The 23,599-nt window shown below is 44.7% G+C and overlaps 1 long non-coding RNA gene across 1 annotated transcript in view; it reads left to right on the forward strand.

Moving 5' to 3' along the window:
* LOC144824931 (uncharacterized) overlaps window positions 1–23,599 on the forward strand; it is a 336,736-nt gene that overhangs the window by 227,397 nt on the left and 85,740 nt on the right. Inside the window, exons 4-5 of the long non-coding RNA XR_013609186.1 lie at window positions 9,772–9,799; window positions 11,832–11,889. This is a non-coding gene — a long non-coding RNA (uncharacterized LOC144824931). The remainder of the gene's footprint in view (window positions 1–9,771; window positions 9,800–11,831; window positions 11,890–23,599) is intronic.

Below are 23,599 nucleotides of genomic sequence, written 5' to 3' on the forward strand. Positions count from 1 at the left end.
TCACACAGGTCCCAAGTACTGGAAGGCGTGTTCTAACTAGAATACCATTGCTGGAACTATGTCCCATAGGCCTAAACTAGTGTTTTTCACCCTTTCCATTATTGCTGGAACTCTGCCGAAAATCCTATTTCAGATAGATTTCGATGAGGAGGGGTCAAAAGGGCTCCACAAGGGCTGGTGATCCTCATAAAATGTCGACAAATATGGCACAACAGATCACTTGCAGATATTTGCCTAATTTACCATTGGATGCAATGTATCCTATTCTGCATTGAGTATAGAATAGGCTCTGGGGGACATCACCTATACACAAAGACGATAAAGTACACTCTTATGCAGTCCATTAAGCATTGCCAGGTGCAGCGGAACAACCTCATCAAGTCCAGGAAGTAGCTAGTCTACCAAAGCCATGTGAAGGATGAACCTGCCTATTATTGTAATGAATGTGACCCGAGTACTCGCTGTCATAGATTGGAACCAATCCGTTGTGCTTTGATCTTGGTCCTTTAATACAGCTAGTTAACCCCTTTGCTGCGGCGGCAATTCCGCAGCAGCGCTAGGGGGGAAGGGGGTGGCGCGCGGCGCTCCCATGCTCGTGATGGAACCGCTCCGTCACGAGCCTCGGGCGCGCTGTGCTTGTGACGGAGCGGTTCCGTCACGGCCCCGCCCGCTCAATAGAACGCGCCGCGCAGGCGCGCTGAGCGGGCCGTGACGGAACCGCTCCGTCACCAGCACAGCGCGACCGAGGCTGGTGACGGAGCGGTTTCGTCACCAGCATGGGAGGGGTTAATGAAACATAGTACATTGATTTGGCATAAAATATGGGATTAGTCTATTCTGGGAGTAACTCTGCCCGAATGAATTTTTCAAAACCATCAGTTGGTTTGGGTGGAGACGTAAATTTAAGAGTTGTAGGAAGCAAAGCCTTCAGTTTTCTCTACCTGTCTTCCTTGTTCATCCAGTTTTGAATCAGGAAAATAGTTCCTGTGGTTGATTTGACCATTCCACTTCCCACATCAACCTTGAATTTTCCATCAGACTGCATTCTTTTGTACATGACAGCTGCTTCAAGTTCGGTTAAAGTCTCTTAGGACTATAATCAAACGCAATAGTCTTGTAGGTACTCTATAGTGAGACAGAATGAGAACCATGACAAAACATTCCTGCATATACTTTTTGGCTGCTTCTATCCTCTAATAGATTCATATACTGTGCATTATTCCACTATCTGATGGTTGGGTCCGGAAGTGTTTGAAACTGTGAGGTTTTAGCCTGGGCATCAACTAAGGCAGGAGTAAAATGACTCACAAAGACCACAGTGCCCCAAAACATGCCCACGATTTCAGATTTTTTTTTTCTGCTGGTGAATTACAAGATGTAGGGGAGGACTCTTGAAAAGATGTTAGAATTTCACAGTGATTCACCAAAAAGTGCAGGGAAGACTATGATTACACATAGTGGAGGGCAAGTTATTGGTCCAGATCTTCTACTAGTTCATAGGATGCATTTTAGCATAGTTGTTTACTTTCAGTCTCATAAACACCATTTCATTGCAAAAATACTTTATTTAAGTTTTGTTCAAACTGCAATTATATGCTTGCTTCCAACAATGAAGACCCAGTATACATGTTCTGTCTTGCTCTGTAACCAACGGCTGAGAACCGCTTATGCCTGTTCACAAACTGCACTTTTGTAGTAACTTGCACTTTTGTAGTAAGTCCAGCACTAAACATTGCAAACCACGGGTACTGAAAGAACCGCCCATAGAAAATAATGTCGCTGTGAAAGTGGCGCAGCAAACCTCCTAACTATGATGTGGTGCTGTAGTGCCTCTGTTGGAAAGTGGATTATTAGTAGTGGCAGATATGCATTTACCACTGGCAAAAATAACACGATATAGGGCTCAGAATAGCTCTTGAAAAATTATTCCCATGCTCAACCCTTGGTAATTTGGCTGCGAGCAGGGAGGCTTAACTTTACGGACAGGTATGTAAAGCATTTAAAAACACCAATTCAGTAAATAATTAAGACACAACACACAATAAAAATCCAACACCAATTTATAAAAATAGGAAATATTTTTATCTTTAAACTGACAGAAAAAAAAGAAAAAAAATCCACTGTAGGGAACCAGATATATTAATTTTTAAAAATTAGAAAACTTTCTAGTGCTTACAAACCAACAGTGCCACTTTTGGACATTTGGTTTCCTCTGACAAAGACACATTCACATTTAGCAATTGTTCTGGAGGATTTCTCACCAGACTTGTGCAGCCTCCTCTGGCAGGCTTACTCATGTTAGGAACTCCTTCCTGAAGGTCCTCTTGGGGGTCCAAAGTGTGCAAAACACAATCCAAGGGTCTGGAATCTCCAAGAGAGTCCTTGAAAGTTTGGGACTTCAGTTCCCACTATCCACTTGGACAAAACCCTTACAAATCCCCTGGTAGTATCCAGGCTGAGGATTCTTTGTGGTGAAGGTCCGGGTGAGCTCTGTTAACCTGTAGCTTGCAGGGAGTCCATTCTGTAGTCCCTTTGAAGCAGGTTTGATCTCCTGGGCTGTAGTTTCAGATGGTGCATAAGGCACAATATTCAGAGTGCAGAGCCTGGTGTATGCACATCAAACTCTTCAGCATGGGTTCTTCTGGTACTCTTAGATTTCCAACAAGCCGATCTGAAAGGCACTTCCCTTCTCAAATACTTATTCAGTGTTCTCTGGGGTCAAGAAGGATTGCACTCTGTCCAATGAAGTGCAGGGCAACACCCCAAGGTATGACCACTTCCTTCAAAGTGTGGCACAATGCTAACTCAGAAAGCACTATTCCGACAAAAATCAATTTTTCTGTATTTTCAGCAGAGGGATCAGAACTAACTGAACCAGCCCATAGGATGGCTTCATCTGCATAGGTCCACTGCCCTTACATCTGGGAATTCCTCATTAATACCCCCCATCTGGCTGCAGGGCAGAGAGGAGAGGCGTAAATGAAAACTGGTTTCTATAACTTGTCTCCTCCTTTCCTTGAAAAGCATTATTTACCACTCCTCCCCCTGGCTCTGGCATTCCTATGCCCAGCAACTTCTCCTCTCAGAAAGGCTTCCTAACCCCAGGTGTCATTGATCACCTATTCAAAGCAGCCAGGCTAGTCCACTTATCTCTGACCAATCGGGGCAGAGCACCTCTGGGTTGAATTTTGGCTTACAAAGTCTTATAACTTCATCTCTGTACATTTTAGAAGAAATTCAACAATACCATATTGTTGGATTTACCATTAAAATTCTACTGAGTCCTTTAATCCTAGTTTTAGAGCTTTTCTTTCTCTTCCAACGTTAACCTATGGGCTGCGGATCCTCAATGGAAAAATGAACTGAGCAATTTCTCCAATATCAGGGCCTATAAAACAGGCTTAATAAGGGCCCTGCTTATATCTACAGGGCCCTGCACCACTGGAACACTCAGGAAAGACTTTAGGAGTTCTAAATATATCAAAATATTGCATATACTAATTTCACTGTGCTTCTAGCACAAACGTCGATTTTGGTAAGCACTTTACTACAAGGTGGGGAGATTAATGTGCAATTTCACCAACCCCAGGGCATATGAAAACCTTTTTATAAGGATTCTCCTTAAAAGTACCTGATTCCTTACAAAGGAAATGTAAATAATGACACACCACTGAAGACAACAGCAACACACAATACAATGAAATCTGACATCATGACTACTGAGGAAATGAGCTGGTTGTAAAAAGCCCTTCCAGGAAGAGGTAAAACAGTTAACGAAATAAGTACTGTCTGGGTATGAGCGAAGAGAGAGAAGTAATTACCATAAAGGAAACATAACCACTCTAATTGGCCGTGCCTAAGAATGCATTTAATGACGACAAGTTTGGAGATGGGAAGTTGATTAAACATAGTGGACAGAAAATAAATATGGAAGAACTATGCCATTTACTTTATAAATGAATCCAATAAAATTTCAGTTGCAAAACAGATTTGAGTAATTGCATGGTTCAAGGCATGTGAGCTGTGGATCGCATGCTTTGCATACTCTTGCCTTCTGGTGTTGGGTCCGGATATTTGCAGGTTGTTTTTGTTCGGGGAGGTCTTTCCGGTCGCGGGGTGGGTGGCTCCTCCTTTCGGTGGTGGTGCGCATGGGCGCCAACTCCATTGTTGGATTTTTTTTTCCACCATCAAGTTCGGACGGGTACTGCTGCGCTACGCTTCGAAATCGCTCCTCGGGTTCCCCCTCGGTGCATACTCTCTACCTCAACGGTATTGTTTTCTAACGGTATTGTCTTCTCTTTCTGCAGTTCGATTCGAATTCCAAGAAACTTTGTCATTTCGACCGGAAGATCTGCTGGCGTACTTCTGGCCCATCCACATCCGTTCAGCTCCTCGTCGATGGAATGGACTTCATTTAAATTCGGTCCCTTTTGCCACGCGTACGGACTCTGTGTAATTTGTGCTTGTCCCCGAGCACAAAGAGCAAGACTGCGACACGCGCTGATTCTTCAGGTCAAAGAAAACTCTCCATGATTGTCGGGCTCAATGTCAAGAGATGCAATGGTTTGATGTCACACCGGACCTCTTGGGTGAAGACTCAGAACAAGAAGATGTATCAGCGGCAGAGGAGGAGATGGCTTCAGCTGCATCTGACTCCGAATCAGACTCACACATCGACCTCCAAGACAATGATGTGCCGCAGGGACAAGGAGACATGAGTACTGAAGACACCTTCTCCCCCCCCTCCCACTGTCCCTAAGAAATCTAAGGCTTCGGCACCACCTCTGCCTCAAGGACAAGGTCTGCACTGAGAAGAGGTTTCCAATGCTCTGCCTCATGGCTCGGCACCAAAACTCTCTGAAAAGCCTTCCAACTTGGGACCGAGTCGGCCAAAGCCCACTTCAAAGCAGAAATCTTCAAGCTCGAAATCCAAGATGGGTTCCGAACCGAAACCTTCTACACCGAAAATTAAGAAACATCCATCGGAGTCAAAACCCTGGGCACCAAAAGGACATTCCGGCTTGACTCTGAAAGATTTGGTGCCGAAAAGCAAAGACTTGCCTACAACACAACCGGATCCACACATAGACACTGTACCTCCTAAACTGGATCCAAAACAGAAAAAGCTGTACATTCACCCTGACACTGGGCATATCCATGCTAAAACTCAATCCATGCAGCAACTTTTTGAGGATGATAGCCCATGCAAAATTCATCTCAAGAAAAAAAGTGCGGGCACTAGTCCTTTCCATACATTTCCATATCCTCCTTCTTCTCCTCCCTCTCCACCACAGCTTGATCCATTACAGATTACACTGAGTCAGTCTCTTCTACCTCATTTTCCCACAGGTGACACTGATGATGACGATGCACTATTGCCAGATCCTTGGACGGACTGCACATCTGATCCTCCACAGGACACAGACCAAGATCTTAATCCTGCCAGGCCATCTCCACCTGATGACAATCTGTTTTACCAACAGCTTATTTCTAGGGCAGCTGAATACCATGGGGTGGTGCTACATAAAGAGTCTTTAGAGGAAGATTTTATCTTTGACACTCTTGGATCCCATAAAGCCAGCCAGACACTGCCTATGCTCAAGGTATGTTAAGGCACACCGACGATATTTTTAAAGATCCTGTCTGTGCCAGAATCCTGTGGTCGGACAATCACAAACGTCTCAACATCAACTACCTAGAACTTCTAGCAGTTTTCCCAGCACTCACAGCTTTTCTCACCCAACTTGTAGGCAAGACTGTCTTAGTTTCCACAGACAACATGACAGCAAAGCACAACCTACAGAAACAGGGAGGGACTCACTCTCCAACTGTCGCGCCTTGCACAAAGCATTTGGAATTGGGCAATTCACCACAAAATCTATCTTCTAGCAGAACACTTTCCAGGAGAAGACAATCAGATTGCAGACCTGCTCAGCAGACACAGACAGCAAGTACATGAGTGGGAACTTCACCCCCAAGTTCATTTTCACTACCTTCAAAAATGGGGTATTCCACAGAGAGCTCTGTTTACCACAGTACACAACACAAAAGGCCCAAGCTTCGCATCCAGGTTTCCACACCCAGCATCCAAGGACAATTCTCTATGGATAAATTGGTCAGGGATATTTGCTTACGCTTTTCCACCTCTCCCACCAATTCTATTACTGGTTTGGAAGCTCAAACAAACGTCCCTCGCACTGATCTTAGTAGCCCCCAAATGGGCTTGTCAACCTTGGTACACCACCCTGTTAGAACTCTCAGTGGTTCCACATTACAAACTACATCTCACACCATGTCTCCTCACTCAGAGCCATGGATAAATCAGAAATCCAAATCCCAGAGAACTCAACCTAGAGATTTGGCTCATGAAATCATAGAGTTTGGTTATTTACAACTGCCACCAGACTGTATGAATATTCTCAAAGAGCCTAGAAGACCTACTACCAGAACATGTTATGCAGCAAAATGGAAACGGTTTGTTGTCTATTGTAACAACAACAATATCAATCCACTTGATGCTTCTGTACCGAACATCTTTATTATGTGTTGCATTTACAGCAATGTGGACTAGCTTATGCATCCATTCATTTACGTCTAGCAGTCGTAGCTGCATACTTGCAAAATAGACAACACATATCTCTGTTCAAAGTACGAGTGATTAAAGCCTTCATGGAAGGATTGAAAAGGGTGATACCACCAAGAATTCCCCCTGCTCCAGAGTGGAATTTAAACATAGTCCTTACAAGGCTAATTGGTCCACCTTTTGAACCAATGCACAATTGTCAGTTACAATTCCTATCATGGAAAGTTGCTTTCTTCATCGTGATAACCTCACTAAGGAGAGTTGGTGAACTTCAGGCATTAACTATACAAGAGCCTTTCTTGCAATTTCACAAAGATAGAGTGGTTCTTCGCACCAATCCTAACTTTCTCCCTAAAGTAGTTTCTGCTTTTCATATCAATCAATCAGTTGAGTTACCTGTGTTCTTTCCTCAACCTGATTCTGTAGCAGAACGAACCCTACACACATTTGATGTTAGACGTGCTATACTTTACTACATAGAAAGAACCAAAGATTTTAGGAAAACAAAGCAACTATTTGTTGCTTTTTCTCCCCTTCACAAGGGCAATCCTATATCTAAGTCGGGTATTGTAAAATGGATTGTAAAATGTATTCAAACATGTTATGTTAAAGCAAAGAGAACATTGTTAGTACCCTCTAGAGCACACTCTACTCGCAATATAGGGGCTACTATGGCCTTCTTGGGAAATATTCCTTTAGCTAATATTTGTAAGGCAGCAACATGCTCACCAAACACTATTGTGTAGATGTGTTAGCAAGACAACAGACAAATATAAGCCAAGCAGTACTTAAAACGCTATTTCAAACAACTAGAACTGCTACAGGTTAGCCATGGCTTTGGGAGTTTACTGCTATATAGTCTATGCAAAGCATGTGATCTACAGCTTGCATGCCTCAAATGGATAATATTACCCAGTAACATTAGCGGTCGGTGGTGAGAGTAGCTGCCGGGCGGTGATGTGGGGAAAAGGAGGGGCAGGGTGGGGGGTAGTAATCTATGGATTATGGAGGATTACAGGTAAGTAAACATAATAAATAAATAAAACGAATTTCGTTGCGCGCACTGCATCCAATGCGATGCAGTGCACGCAACAAAATTGGTTTTGTTTACTTATCTGTAATCCTCTGTAATCCTTAGATTACTACCTCCCACCCTGCCCCTGCCTCTCCCCACATCACCGCCCGGCAGCTACTCCCACCACCAACCACTACTGTTAAGAAAGCATCTTGGCATATAGACCTGTAGATTCACATACGCTCACCCACCTCCCCGGTCTCCTGTAGTTGTTGTAGTTCTTAATTTACATTCGTACGCATGGACATCTCTATTCTACACAAACGAACTCCATTCTCACCCGCTGTGGGAAAGCAGTCTAGCAGTGGAGTCGATGCTCACGCGTGCTGTCACCGAATGGAGGAGTCGCCTGCCTCATGGCTGGGGGACTTCTTCAAGCGGGGAGGCTTGCGAGCGCCGGACCCGGCACTGGATGGCGGGAGTGTGCAGGGGATAGGAATCCTCAGTACTACATGCCAAGAGCAGATGTTTACTGGGTAAGAAATATTATCCTTATGAGCTATGGTACACAGACAAGATACTAAACTCAGTTTGCATATATATGATGTTCTACCTCAACTCTGACTGATCTTTAACCTCTTTCTACTATTCTTTCCAATGCACTACCCTATTTCTCACCCTATACCTCTATCAATATATCCATTACCTCCACACTCTCATTGATCCCAAACCCCATACCACTACTGTGATACCCAACATAACCCTTTTGAGGCTCTTCCCTACTCCATCCCTCCTTGCCTCATCTCCTACCTCTTTTTACTATTTCGATCCCACAAACCTTTCCCTCTGAATCTTCCCCTCCACATCCGTTTTTACTCATCCCAATCCTCCTTCTACTGCTGTGATCTCCAAAACAAAAAGAAGAAAAAAAAGTCTAACTACTTCACTCTTCTATCCCTCCACTATCATTTTCAATCAAAACAGACTAACATGTCCACCTCTCAAATGTCATATTTCACTATACTAATTCACCTCTAAACCTTTATGGGTTCCAAAGTAGCGTGATGCTTGCCAAAAAAAGCGCTTCAACACTTCATCAGGGGTAGCAAGCACTATATAAATGCAAACCTTTTTTCCCTCTTCTATCCCTCCGCTACCCTTCTCTATCCAAATGACTGAAAAACATATTCACCACTCAAATTACTTTCCTATTTCACTATACTTATTCACCGCTAATGCTTTATGGGTTCCGGAGTAGCGTGTTACTCACCAAAAATACCCTTTAACACCCCATCAGGGTAACAAGTGATATACCTTTTTCCCTCTTCTATCCCTCCGTCATCCTTCTCAATCTAAATAACTGACTAATATCCACCACTCAAATTATTTTCATATTTCACTATACTAATTCACCACTAATCCTTTATGGGTTCCCAGAGTAGCGTGCTACTTGCCGAAAAAGCACTTCAATACCTCGTCTGGGGTAGTAAGTGCTATATAAATGCAATTACAATACAATACAATACAATACACTACTCTTGTGCTTCCTATTGTTGTGGTCACTTCTAGCTTGTGAAACTCCATGGTATATCTGATGCACGAAGAAATTATTGGAGTGGACTTTTTTGAGAGGAGACAAAATTCGATTTTGAATGTGTTTTCAAAGTAATACTGATTGATTCTAAGGAGAGATAAGGTGAGTTTTCTACCTTATTAAATAATTTAAGTCACTTCCTTCTTGGAGCCAATTTTCCTATTAATCTAAACATCCATGCATAAGCATTTCCTGATGAGGACTTTAGAATTCTGTAAATCACTGTAGGGGTTCGAGAAATGAAATCTCGACAGCTCATCAATGACAGCTTGGCATCAACATGGGTTTGAACACTGACATAGCCGACTGAACCTTTCACCTTTTCAAAGCCTGTAAATAACATATTATCGCGATGTATAATAATACTTCTCATTCAAAACACTGTAACCCTAATTACAATTTGTTCACGCACGCCATGTGTGAGAATTGTGTTTTTCACAAGTGTGACATGAACCATGTAGCACAGCATTGAAAAACTGTCCATATGTACTGACAATTACCACTGGGACATTTAAAAAAATAAAATGAATCGAACAATTCAAACATTGAATAATGGTCATTTTGTTTTATCATTTACAGGCAGAAATAAACTCCTGGATGGATAGAGGTAAGACTTACTCTTACCTGCATGCACTGGCATAACATAAATGCAGGATGAGCTGTAGAGGTACCTTTGTTGCCCCGATGAAGTCCCTAGACCCCCTAGTTTTGGGGGCGTATCTGTTTTGCCTCGAAACATTTTCCCAAATAATATTTATGACGGATTTTCGAGACTTTAACTCACAACAACATCCATTGTTCTTTTTTTATCTCTGCCCTGCATTCCCACAGAATAAAGGAAATTCCTTGGGTTTACGCAGAGGTAGTTTTAGGACTATATCTGGATCCACTTGCATGACAGGAAACATTTATTTTGTTATCCCTCTTTGAGAAGTTGAGACCACTGTGTTGGGACTACCCTAACACGGTTGGGGGCGGGCTGGCCAATGATGAAGCATGCCACGAATAAGTGGTTGAGGCCTTTCTGTCCAAATCTATTGATTATGTGTTCCCATTGGAAAAGTCTTCTTATTGGTTAGGTCAACACTGCTGTATCTTTTTGTGAATGAAAAAATTACAATTTCCAAGATGCCTCCTGGCAATAATGAACGCATTATCAAATGCCCCATTATGGAGAAAATGCAATCCTATTAACTGATGTAAATAATTTGGAACACTTTACACTGTGCACTTTCTGTTGATATAGTAGTTTAATTGACTGTTGAGCACTTGATCATGCACTGAGGTCATGGTAAAAGAAATGCACACAGTCAGTTTGGGTCTGATTTGGATGTCGGTCAGAGTAGCCTCCGGCCGACATCCTCACGCATTCGGTCCCGACTCTCCTCGGGTCGGTGGTCCCGACCCCAGTATTACAATGCGACCGCACATTGGGCCTCATTACGATGTTGGGCTGAGTTTCCTCTGCCCGACATCGTCTCAGTCAAGGGACTGACAGACACCTGGTCGGCGGTCCAGACCGACTAATTAGGATGCGACCGAACACTATTCGGTCACACTCCTATACTTTACAATGGGAACATGCATTCCAGCCGGAATGCATATCTCCCTTTGAAAAATGCGAGGTGCAGTTCATCCCTGCACCCCGTGGCAAGAACCTCAAGGTGCGTGCCACAAGATGCAGGGATCAACAGGGGAGAACCATAGTCAAGTTCAACAGCCTTTCTGTGTCGGAATGGCCGGCACAGAAAGGCTGGGTCAAGCCGACATCATAATCCCTCAGGCGGAAAGAGACGTCCTTGGAATTACGGGCTGTTTTCGGACTGTTGGATGGGTTCTCCGAGCCTGTCGGCAGCCAGTAGGAATGACCATTTGCATTCCTTTCCGACCAACTACATTGTAATGGGTCAGTCGGAAAAGAATCCGACCGGCATATCACGATGTGGTTGTAACGGCTTCGACTGACAGTCGGAACAATTTCCAACCACATCATAATTAGGCCAATTGTGCTGTCGCATACTCCCATTTCCCTATGGGAGCTTGTGCTGCGGCCGTAAACTAGCTGTACACAAGTTCCTATAGAGAAATGGGAGATTCTGTTAAGCCTTGCACTGCGTGACAGGCACCTCAAGGTGCCTGCCACATGGTGCAGGGATTAACAGGGGGACACCAAAGGTGCCCCCTCAGCACTCAACCGGAGGCCACAGGGAGAAGCGCGCTCTGTTAGGGACCCCCAAAGTCTCTTTTCGACAGGCTTTCCATGTCGGAAAGCCCAACATGGAAAGCCTGTCGGAAACTAACATGATAATCCCAACAGCAGAAACTCCGTGGTATGGGGATTATGTGCCGGTTCCGACCGGCCGACGGGCTCCCAGCCAGAATGACCATCAGGTTTCAATTCGGAAGCCTAGATTGAAATTAGGTGCTTGGAATTGAAACTGTTAATGTCTGTTGAAACCGTTTATGATCAAGATAAGAGTTACAGTGTGGTGGTTAATGGATAGGGTAAGGGTTATATTGAACGTAATTTGAGAGTACGTTACACTATCCTAGGTGTCACTTCCACAAAACTGTTTATATTGGTTCCTGGACTCATTGACATCATGGCATAAAGTATTCTGTGTTTGGATTTGTTTCAGTGGCAGTTGCCTTGGTTAAGCAGGATCGAAGACTAAGCAAGTACCAATCTTGCTCATGGTAGGTCTTAACTTGATCCAGTAACTGCACTGTAAAGTGCTTGAAGGTACCGTCAGTCATTTGGGTTATATTTATGTTAAGTAAAAATTGTTCGTGATTTTAGAGAAATGTGCTGCATTAGGTTCATTGTGGAAGCCAATATGAAGGGTTCTCTACAATGATAGATGTTTCCACATAAATCTGGATTTCATGTCCTTGGTAGCACATAGTAATGTTCTTTGCTTGTTTCAATACATTTTATTCAAGTTCTACAAGTACCTTACAGATTTTTGAAACATGTCGCACAAAATGCATTTTGCAGTAATTTGTCAGAAGGTACTTGAATCTCCACGGAAGCAGAACGGATGCTCGGTTTCCAATGCCCTCCTACCGGTGCAACCCGCCTATAGTTTCAGGCAGGATTCACCAGCAAGGGGGTAAGGGGAATGGGATAGAGAAGTTACAACTCGAATGTGGTGATAACCCTCTCTCAGCCTAGGTGCTTCTTTTCTGTGGAAACCCACACTGAATCCAGGAATGGAAGGATACCTAATGCACAGAAAGAGGGAGAAAACACATTATTAAAACCACTCTAGATTTTCCTCATTTTCTTACTAATTGCTAAACTAGAGCACCTTCCCAAGTATTCTGGAGTTTTAGCCTCTCTTCTAATTTGAAAACCACACAGAAACCAGGAAGAGAAGGATATCTAATGCACAGATGAGGGAGACAACATATTACTAAAACTACTCTAGACCTTTCCCAACTGCTATTTACCAAGTAACCCGCTCCCTATAAAGGCTGACTACTGTAAAATAGGACCGAGGGAATTCTCTAATAGAGGATGAGTCTATTATCTAAATAGTCAGTTGCACATCAAGAAGTTCTGAGGAGAAGTTGCAACAAACGTCCTCTCATAAATGAGTTCAAAGTGAAGTGCACAGAGAAGCGCTCGCATTTAGAAGTCCTAAATTCACACGAGAACGTTCTAAAAGAAATGACTGCACAGTCTGGGAACATGCAGCAGCCACCTTGAAATGCAAGAACCCAATCTATTTCAGCAGAGTTTTCCAATGATGAATCATTGGAAGTGTCACTAAGAATCCTCTTCTATGTTTTTTCTTCAGTTTGCTTTGGGTCAGAGAAACTACATTTAAATGATTCCTGACATTATTGAACAGAATTATTCAAGAGAGCAGAACACATCAGTACGCTTGCCTGAGCAAAAAAGTTAAATTCATATAATCATTTAGGATTCCGCCCTCATTTTTCAACTTAGATTCACAACTAAATTTAAATTCACATCGAAATGTACATTTAAATTAAAAGATGTCCAATTTACATCTTTACTTAAGACAATCATTGGGCACATATCACTCCTGAGACTGAATTAAGTATCAGTTTCAGATATAACCTTGGTAGTACACAGCAGCAGGACATTGTGCTGCCCAATGCACAACACCAGTAATTGTGTTTATCAAAAGAGAGGCCTATGGACACCATAGCCTTTGTGCCATGGAGCGCATCTTGTAAAGAAATGTTAATACACTCAATTTCAGACTCATCCTATTTCAAACAGTGGAGTCAACGTGAGTTAGGTAACATTAATAAGTGTGACATAGCTTCCCTGTTCCTATGCCTATTGGGTAGGAATAGTCCTGAACAGACTATTAGGGCCTGTTTACGACTTTGGCGGTGTGGCACTGGGTCCGCCCGCCGCTGCACCACCAAATCTGTACCCCCCTTTGTTTCTTCTCCGCCACAGTGTTGTCGGGAAGTAAGAACCTCCATGACACCGCTGGCGGAGAGGAAATTCGTACTATGCTTGGCGGGACCATGACAGTCCCACCAAGCATATTGCGACTGCGCAACACCACCAGAGAACAGCAGTTCCCTGGCAGCTGCGGTGGGGTTGTAGCACTCCTTTGCTCACTTTGCCACTGGATTCAAGCTAGCCTGGCTGATGAGGGGTGTTACCCTGAAACCGGCCCTAGAATTCTTTTGCCAGTTCAGGGAAGACCTGACTTGGCAGTTCGGGCTGGACTGTTCCCATAAGGCACAGGGTCAAGACTGATTTGCTCATAGCTGGATCTGAACTGAGACGGCGAAGTGAGCTAAAGAACAATGATGGATTTAACCTAGATCTGTGACTGGGGTGAGTGTCTAAAAAGTTTCAGTGTTCCGTCCATCATCCCCTTGTGTTTGCTTCGGTCTGACCATCCAAATCATAATAGGGTGGTTGGTAGACCACCACTGCCATGCCCTCACAAGTCTGACGGTCTGTGGATGGCCTGACTCGTAATCAGGAACTTAGTGAATACCGTCAGCTCTCCCAGTACCTGGAAAGCAAAACTTTTTTACACGGAGTCAGTCTGGCTTTCGTCCCGGTTTCAGCACTGAGACAGTGCTAGTGGAAGGGGCATGTTGCATCAGAAGTACGTTCAATGGCAGGGGAAGGCAGTGCTGATTATGTGACATCTTTCAGCTGCCTTCGATACGGTACCCTACGCCACACTTCTAGCCCCTCTTCAGTCTATTGGAATTGTGAGCCAAGCTCTGGATTGTCAGGCTTTGTTCCTTGGGCGAGGAGATCAAGAGGTCTGGACTCCTCCTTTCCCATTTGGTTCTCGTGAATTTTGAGCTGGAGTGCCACAGGGTTCTGAACTGATCCCTACTTTATTTAATATCTGTCTTACACCAATTGCCATATTTGCCGAGACCTATGGAGCAAAAATAATTTCGTATGCTCAGATTATCAATTCTACTGTAAATAGAATACAAAACACCTAACTTGCTTCTGGCAAGGTTCAGGCGCACTGAAAAAGGGCAAAAGTGCTACCTCTGCTTAAAAAATCTACAGCTGATCTGAAACAACCGGCAAGCTATAGACCTAGCTCACTCCTTCCTGTTTTTCCAAAATATTGGAAAAATCGGTTAATGGACAACTGTCTCTATTCCTGGAGGAGAACAAGCTTCTACATCCTTGTCAATCAGGCTTCGGGCCACACTTCAGCAATGAAACAGCAGTCTTGGAAGTAGTGGAATATATTAGAAGCACTCTGGACATGGGAGGCAAGACCCTCCTGATTATGATGGATATATCAGCGGCCTTTGATACTGTTCCTCAACAAAGGATGCTTGAACGCCTTCAGGCAATTGGGATTAGGAACACTGCCCTGAACTGACTTTTCTCTTTTCTGGACAACAGAAGCTAAGAAATATGTCTGTCTCTTTTTTGTCCAAAGCTCATACGCTGACAGTTGGTGTTCCTCAGGGCTCATGGTTGAGCCCTACCCTGTTTAATGTCTATCTCGCACCACCGGCAGCACTGGCAGAGTCGCTGGGTGGAAACATAATATCTTATGCAGATGACACCAAGCGTCTCTTCTCCTGTGGAAAAGGAGACAAACTAGATGGAGAGGCTATTACTAATTGCCTCTCCAAGATGTTTCAATGGTTGGCTACGAACCAACTAAAATGCAACCCGGACAAGACCGAGATCATGATATTTGGTGCTTCCTCCCCCAACCTATTGAGGTCTTGCTGGCAGAAGGAGGCCTTGCTTCCGGGCCCCCAACAGAATTCTGTAAGGAACTTACAGGCACATGCATAAATGTAGGCTTTTGCAATTCCTTAATTGTGATTATTAAGGAATCACAATTAAGGATTTGCAAAAGCCTATGCATGTAGGAATCGCTATAAAATTAGCGATTCCCAAACGTTCTTTAATTGCGACTCGCAAATTGCGAGTCACAATTAAGGAATGCCTTCCCATTCATTCCTATGGGCCTACAGGCCCATAGGAATGAACGGGAGATTGCATTTGCAATTTCAGGGGTGCAAGGGTGTCAAAAGGACACCCTGTTGCAGCCCTGAAATTGATTTATGCACTCATGTTGTGCACAAACATGCCCCAAGGGCATGTGTGTGTGTAACATACAACTTTGAAAAACGCACTTTAGTGCATTTTTCAAAGTTTTTGCAAATTACCATCAAGTAGAAATTGATGGTAATTGCGCCCCCTCTTAGCAAAATCGCAATTTGCGATTCCATCGTGCATTGCATTTAAGGAATCGCAATTTTGCAATTCCTTAAATTCAATTGCAATTTAAGAAATCTCAATATTTTGCGATTTCTTAAATTGCAAGAGGCTGGGCGCAAATGGACGATTTTTGTGAATTGCATTATTTGCGCTTGCAAAAATGGTTGATGCTTGTACCTGTTAGGCATTAAATTTGATACGCCCCTTTCCTTTCAACCACAGATTCAGGATCCTGCTGTGGAACCCTTCGGATGCTGAAAACATTTCTGCCCCTTCTGTCAGTCGGCTAGGAAAATGGTCATCCAAGAGCTCATAACCTGATATTGGACTATGGGAATGCCCTTTATCGCGGCCTCCCAGATTACCTTCTGTGCAGACTTCATGTGGTTCAGAACTCGGCTGCTCGTTTGCTACTCAATCTCCCCTCTAGATCACACATGACCACTCATTTGGATGCTCTTCACTAGCTCCCAATAAGAAAGAGGATAAAATTCAAGCCCATGTTCTCAATGCACAAAGACCTGCACAGCTCAGGCATCAGCTATTTGAGGGAAAGGATCCATGACTACATCACTGCCTGCACCTTGTGTTCCTCTTCTGAACACTTGGCTAAAGTCCTTCATATTTCCTGGCTCAGAACAGGCGGCAGATCATTCTCTTATCTAGGACCGGTTAACTGGAACAAGCTCCCTATGGAAAAGCATTTAATACGGGTCCTCCCCTTCTTTAGAAAAAAACTGAAAATTTGGCTTTTTAACACAATCTGTATAAATTTCATCCGTAGGTGCCGTAGGTGCTGGGACACTCTTGGGAGTAGCTGTGCTCTGTATAAATCTTCATAACATAACAAAACATGCTTATGACACACAGCTACTATTGTACTGGGGTCGAGATGTAAGGTTCCCTGGCAGAAAGATCAGAACCTGCCTGACAGCCGTCTTCCAATTGCTAATGCAGCATCAGCTCAAATGCAACGCAGAAAAAGACTGAGCTGCTTGTCTTTGGTGTGAAGGCCCCAGAAACAAGCCAGTCTTTTTGGCATGTGGTGCCCCCTCTCCTGGGCATCAGGCTAATTCAGTAAAGAATTTAGGCATCAAATCTGATTACTGTCTCTCTTTTCTACCTCAGTCTATTATGGTGGAGGTGACTTGCTTTGGACTGGTTCGCATTTTAAGAAAGTTCTTCCACTTTCTCTCTTTCACAGCCAAGAAAAAGGTCATACAGGCTTGAATAACATCAAGGCTTGTTTCTGGAAATTCATTGTATTTGGGTCTCCCTGATTATCTTACTAATAAACTGCAGGGATTGCCTCTGAGAGCACATGTCTCCGCATTTGCAGGCTCTGAACTGGCTCCCTATATAGAAGAGGATTCTATTTAAGACCCTTGTCCCGGCACACATGGCTCTCCATCAGACTGGGGCAGAATACCCCAGGGCAAGGATTAATTCCTGTGCTCCCTCTAGCTGCCTTCGTTCAGCCAATGCTTTATTGGCCAAAACTCCTAAGATCTTGCGTTCTAGGGCCAGAGGTAGGTCCCTCTCCTTTTTAGGGCCATCAGCTTTGAATAAACTGTATCTTGAGCTACAGGCCCAGTCGCAGCCGGCATTAACCGCAGGTGGAGGGGTGGGGGGCGTGCAGTGAGGGTCACTGGTGGAGGAGGGAGGTTTAATTTACAAATAAATAAAAAACTTACCTGTCCACTGGCCAGGTTGCACGTTTCCTTGGCACCAGTCCTGCATGATGCCGGCTTCTGCTCCTGCCAGGAACAGGAAGCAGTACAAAAGGGGGTGGTGATGGACGGAGCATCTGAACCAATCAAACACTCACACCCAGTCAACAGATCGGGGTTAAATCCATCACTGTTCTTTAGCCCACTCTGCCAACCCAGTTCAGACATGGCCATAAGCAAATCAGTCTGACCCTGTGCCTCATGGGAACAGTTCAGCCCGAACTGCCAAGCCATGCCTTCCCTGGACCGGAAACAAGCTTCCTAGGACAGGTTTCTGGCATTTCAGCCGTCTTCAGCAGGCTTGCTTGAATCCAGTAGCAAAATGAGCAAGGGACTCACGTCTGAGCATACCCTGCCAACTTATGGCGAACAAAGCGGTACAAAAGGGGGTGGTGATGGACGGAGCGCCTGAACCAATCAAACACTCACACCCAGTTAACAGATCAGGGTTAAATCCATCACTGTTCTTTAGCCCACTCTGCCACCCCAGTTCAGACATGGCCATATGCAAACCAGTCTGACCCTGTGCCTCATGGGAACAGTCCAGCCCGAACTGCCAAGCAATGCCTTCCCTGGACCGGAAACAAGCTTCCTAGGACCGGTTTCTGGCATTTCAGCCGTCTTCAGCCAGACTTGCTTGAATCCTTGTGGCAAAGTGAGCAAGGGACTCACGTCTGAGCCTACCCTGCCAACTTATGGAGAACAAAGCGGTACAAAAGGGGGTGGTGATGGACGGAGCAGATGCTCCCTACATCACCAGCCCCTTTTGCCACTGGATTTAAGCAAGCCTGGCTGAAGACGGCTGAAATGCCAGAAACCAGTCCTAGGAAGCTTGTGGCACAGGGTCAGACTGCTTTGCATATGGCCATGTCTGAACTGGGGTGGCAGAGTGGGCTAAAGAACGGTGATGGATTTAACCCAGATCTGTTGAATGGGTGTGAGTGTTTTATTGGTTCAGATGCTCCGTCCATCACCACTCCCTTTTGTACCGAGGAACTGGAAGCAGGCAGCATCCCTCCCCTCCCCAAAGCCAATCACAATGCTGCAATGGCAATGTTGTGATTGGTCGGGATGCCGCCCAGCCAGGGGCTTATGGGGAGGCCATTTTCTCCATTTAGGCTGCATTGCAGCCTGCATAGAGAAAGGGCAGAGTGCGCATGACTGGTTTGGGTGGCCCCAGAGGGCCGATCAAACCAGTCATGAATGCTCAGCAGTGGGCACATCACTCCTCCACTCCCCAGCCCCACCCAATAACCAAACCCTTCTGTTATGCTTTCTCGCAGTGCGAAAAGCAGAAACATAAAATGGTAGTTTCCACCATTTTATGTTTCTGCTTCTCGCACTGTGAGAAGGCAGTGGGACGATGCTCCTCTGCCCTAGTGGAGGAGCCACCCCTGCAGTGCTTAATTTGTAAAACAAATAGTGCCGGGGCTCTCGACAGGAGGACACCTGAACTTGCACCATCGTTTGCCCCTGGCAGCACTGCCAATGACAGCACCAACACACTACTAATCATCACACTCTTAAATGTGACCATTCATACTAATACAGGCCCTCAAAGCTATAAGAAAGGCTTTGGATGCAAATACTAATAATTGGAAATTGAAATGGAAATAATAACCAGAAGTTGCTGTGCTCGTATCTAAATTGGCAGACCACTACCATGTGGCAGACAGTCATAAGCCCTGGTGCTGGCAATTTAGTGCTAGTGCTGAGCACTGGAAAGCTCCAACACAAATTAAGCACTGCCCCCCTATACAGGCCATTACAGCTACCTCTCAGTTTAGAAAGAAATTGAAAACGTGGCTCTTTAATCAGGATAAAATGCCTTGGCAGTGACTGTACAGGTGCAGAGCGCCAGGACACTCCTCGGAGTAACTTGCGCTATACAAGTGCCCTTTCATTCATTCAATGTTCAAACTGCTTACTCTTAATCCCTCAGTGCCTTATAATTACCTTTCTATTTTAAAAAAAATATTTTGAATGTACTTTGCATCACCAATCCACTCCTTTCCTGTATTCTAACGCCCAGCTTCTTCCTCTTGAGTCGCTTATCTGGCCTGGCCAGTCAATTGAAACTTGACTTTCGCTGCCTCTTTAATTCATTATACTTTTCCTCCTGGTCTCCGGCTAGTAATTCCTGGATGTCTTGTCACGCATTATTTCTAACCCCATCAATAAACAAATTCTACTCCTCCATGTATCCTATCATCGCTCTTCCCCTCCCCCTCCTTGATATATACCCCTTCACATCTTTCTCTTTCCCCCTCTGCTTGTAGTCGGGTATTTATTTTCGATTAGTGTCTCTCAGTTTCCAAGCAAATGTTCTCCATTTTTTGCATTTGACACTTTTTAGCCATTAGCCTTTGTGAGATTCTCCTGCTTCTGACTTCCCAACCTCCAAAAATTCGAATTTTCTTGTTTCACACATTGACTACTGCCCACCCTTCTTGTTTAGTTACGTCTTAAACTGAAATCCGTGTTTAATTCTGCCATCTATCTTCTCCCTAAACCTCCCTCTTTTTTCGAATCTACACCTAACCTCCGTTCACCGGCTACAGTTTTCTTTCTGCCTCCAGTGCCTCTTGACCATAGTGTTCCACTGTGACCTCAATCCAGCGCATCCTTAGTCCATTTCTCTCATCAAGCTTTGAAACACTTTCCACTCCATTCATTCTACCTATCAATTTAAACTGCTTCCCTCTTTGTATGCACTTTTAGAACACAAAACCTTTGCTCTTCTCACCCATATCTTTCTCCTTGCAAATGTTTTTTGAGCCTCTTTGAGAATCCATCTCTTTCTTTGGGTTGAGGAGCAAGATGGCGGATTGATGCCACCACCACAGAGCACAGCCGAGTGAGCTCCACCCGATACCCGAAATGGGATAGACTTACCCGGCATTTCTCGTGAAAACGCAGCGATCGGAGAGGAACTGCATTTGAGCTGTATTGAGCGGCGGTGTAGCAGTTGTGTGCTGCGAACTGTTGTGAGAATTACCACGGCTAGTCCACGTCCTCATACCTGCATCGCCCCCGCCTCGTCCCTCTGAAACACTAAAAAACACAAAAAAAAGCTGTAGAGTGCAGCGGAGCCAGGAGCCCGGGGGAGAGTGCAATGTGTATAACGTAGCGGCATGGCTTGGTAAAGGACAAAAAGCGGAAAGGAACGGGGAAGAAAAACCGGAACCGGAGCTGCTGTGACTTCTGAAAATACCTGAAGTGCCTCACGGAGCGGATGTGGCAGTCTCTCGCATTTAGATTTGGGCGTTTAGTCTTAGCGTCTCGGCTTCTCCACTGGAAATTGGAAAGCCGGCCTGCAGTAAGGGGGCCAAGCCTGGTCTTTGCTGTTGCTCCAGCGGTAGCAGTGGCCAGTGGCGTAACGAACCTTGAGGGGGCCCCCCTGCAGGGTATGTGAAGGGGCCCCCTCCGGACTCAATCTAGAGCTCTCCAGCAGAAGTGCGGTGCTGACGGGGCCCCCTCGAGGGTGAGGGCCCCCCCGCACCGCGGGGGCTGCAGGGGCCTGTGTTACACCCATGGCAGTGGCAGCTAGCTCAGCGACTTCTCGGCCGGTCCCCCCGTCATCCCTGGCCAAGAGGATGGCACCAAAAACGGCTCCACGGAGTACTCGAGCCGGTCGGAACACTGGAGCAGGAGTGGGAATAGGAGAGGGGGCCGCTGCGAATATGTCTCTGAGCATATCGGAAGGAGTTGGGAAGCCATTACACGCAGGCAGCTCTAAGAAGGGCAGAGGGCATGACAGCCTGCTGGAGGCTCTGCCGACAACTACTGAAGCTGGGGTTACCATGGAAGGTAGTAGTGACACCACATTTAATGCTGCGCATATAGTACTAAATGCTGCCTTAGTTACTGCAACTACTACTGCTACAACTGCAACTGCCGCTGTTACAATTATAACTGATACTACAACTGCAACTGCTACTGTTTTAAGTGGTTCAGGCGATACGATAGACATTAACGATGCTATAAAGCTTCTTCTGCTACATCCATCACTGATACTGCTACTGTTACTTCTACTGTTTCGGAGCTACCGGAAACTACTGCTACTTTTACCGCTAATGATAATATAGCTACGTCTTTGCCTCTGGCTCTATCTACTTTATTGGCTGCTGAAGGCGTTCTGAATCTAATCAATAGGGATACTGGTGCAGAGGATGCACTGAATCCGCATGATGGAACTATCCATTTGAAAAAGGAAGATTTGGAGGCAGATTCTTTTGACGATATTGACGACAATGAAGATACTATGGAACACTCAAAGGTATCTTTGGATAAAAGGGGAAAGGGGAAGGCAAAAAATAAAAGGTTGGGCAGCAAAAACAAGAAGAAATTGCCTGTAGGACAGAATGGGGGGCAGAATGTCGGACAGAATGTGACTACACCACGTGGAAAACTAATTCCTGACAATAGCCCTTTGCGTAAATGGATACAGGCATAAGGAGGCATCAAGATTGTGGCATTACTAAACTCAGGAAGCGTCCCTGGCGAAAATATATCAGTGAAACCTCAATCAGTAGTATCAATAGTAGATATTTCAATGAGTCCAACAAAGCTACCCTCAGGTGAAGTAAGCTTACGCACCCAGTCTCTTCTATAGAAGGAATTCAAGGTACCACAGATACCACTATAGGTGCTCAGGAGGTGACTATAACAACTGACGGTGTAGGAACAGTCTGTAATCAAGATGCTATGACACCTTCATTGTGTCTGATACTGCAGTCGCTTAAGGAGCAAAGACAAGAAGCTCAATATCACTATACGCAGATCCAGGAAAATAATAGCAGAGTACAGCAGTCTCTGCAGGAGATGGTGAATCAGCTGGGGAGCCTAACCAAATATATTACAGAATTACAACGAAGGGTTGTTGTCACGGAGGAGCTATCAAGTCGCACAGACAAACTCACAAAGAAACACGATGATCAGATCCTAGCGATGCAGATCAAGCTGGAGGACATGGAAAACCGACAGCGGCGACAAAATGTAAAACTTTTTGGCATCCCTGAAGGCTCAGAGGGGGCGGACCCGAGGTCTTATATTGTGCAACTACTCCAGAAAGTCTTCCCTGAACTTGCCGATTGGGATTGGGATTCTCAATTGCAGAGGGTCCATAACTTCCAATTATTCAGAGGGGCAAGGGCGGGCAATACCCACGACCATTTATGATTTATTTTGGGAACTTTCTATTGAGACAGGCAGTCGCATTGAAAGCCCAACCTAATTCCCCGGTAAGAGTAGGATCTATAAGCTTTTTTGTTAGATCTGACCTAAGCAAGGTCACGATGGACAGACGTTGGAAGCTACCCCAATATATAGACTCTATAAAGGCACTGGGTGCGCAGGTCTTATTACAAGAACCGGCGCCCTTAAAAGTTCTCAAAAATGGCCATACTTATATTTTTGCAGGAGAGAAGGAAATAGAGCAGACTATGGCAAAGTGGAAAATGGAGGCTGAAGTACAAAAATAGAATGAGGGTCGCAAATTATTGACTTTGGCAGTTCTTTTTTCTAATATCTAATTTCTTTCTTCTTTTCTGCACGACCTCGTATTTAGCTTATGTTTAGATTAGGCTCAGCTGCTGTCCGGTTATCTCTGTTTTAGGGATAGAGGACGGCATTCGGTATTAATATATGTATTATACAAAGGTATAGATAGATATATATCTTTAGCAAAGTTAGGCACTAATCTAGGGGAAGGGAAACATTTCTGATTAATATAATAAGTGTGCAAGGGGGAAAAAAACACTATGGTTGAAGCTCTGTAGGGGCTGCCTAGTTAGCGGCAGCTGAGTAAAGGGGGGAATCCTCTTCCAAGGGACAGGGTGGGGGGATCGTGGAGGGGGGAGGGAAAAGGTGGGCAAAAAATGTCATCACTAGGGCATTACAGTTTACTAGGTATTTTCTTTTTGTTTGAATGTAATTGTTCAATATTCACTTATCTGAA

Source organism: Lissotriton helveticus, chromosome 3_1, assembly GCF_964261635.1.
Source record: "Lissotriton helveticus chromosome 3_1, aLisHel1.1, whole genome shotgun sequence".
NCBI classification, from domain to species: domain Eukaryota; kingdom Metazoa; phylum Chordata; class Amphibia; order Caudata; family Salamandridae; genus Lissotriton; species Lissotriton helveticus.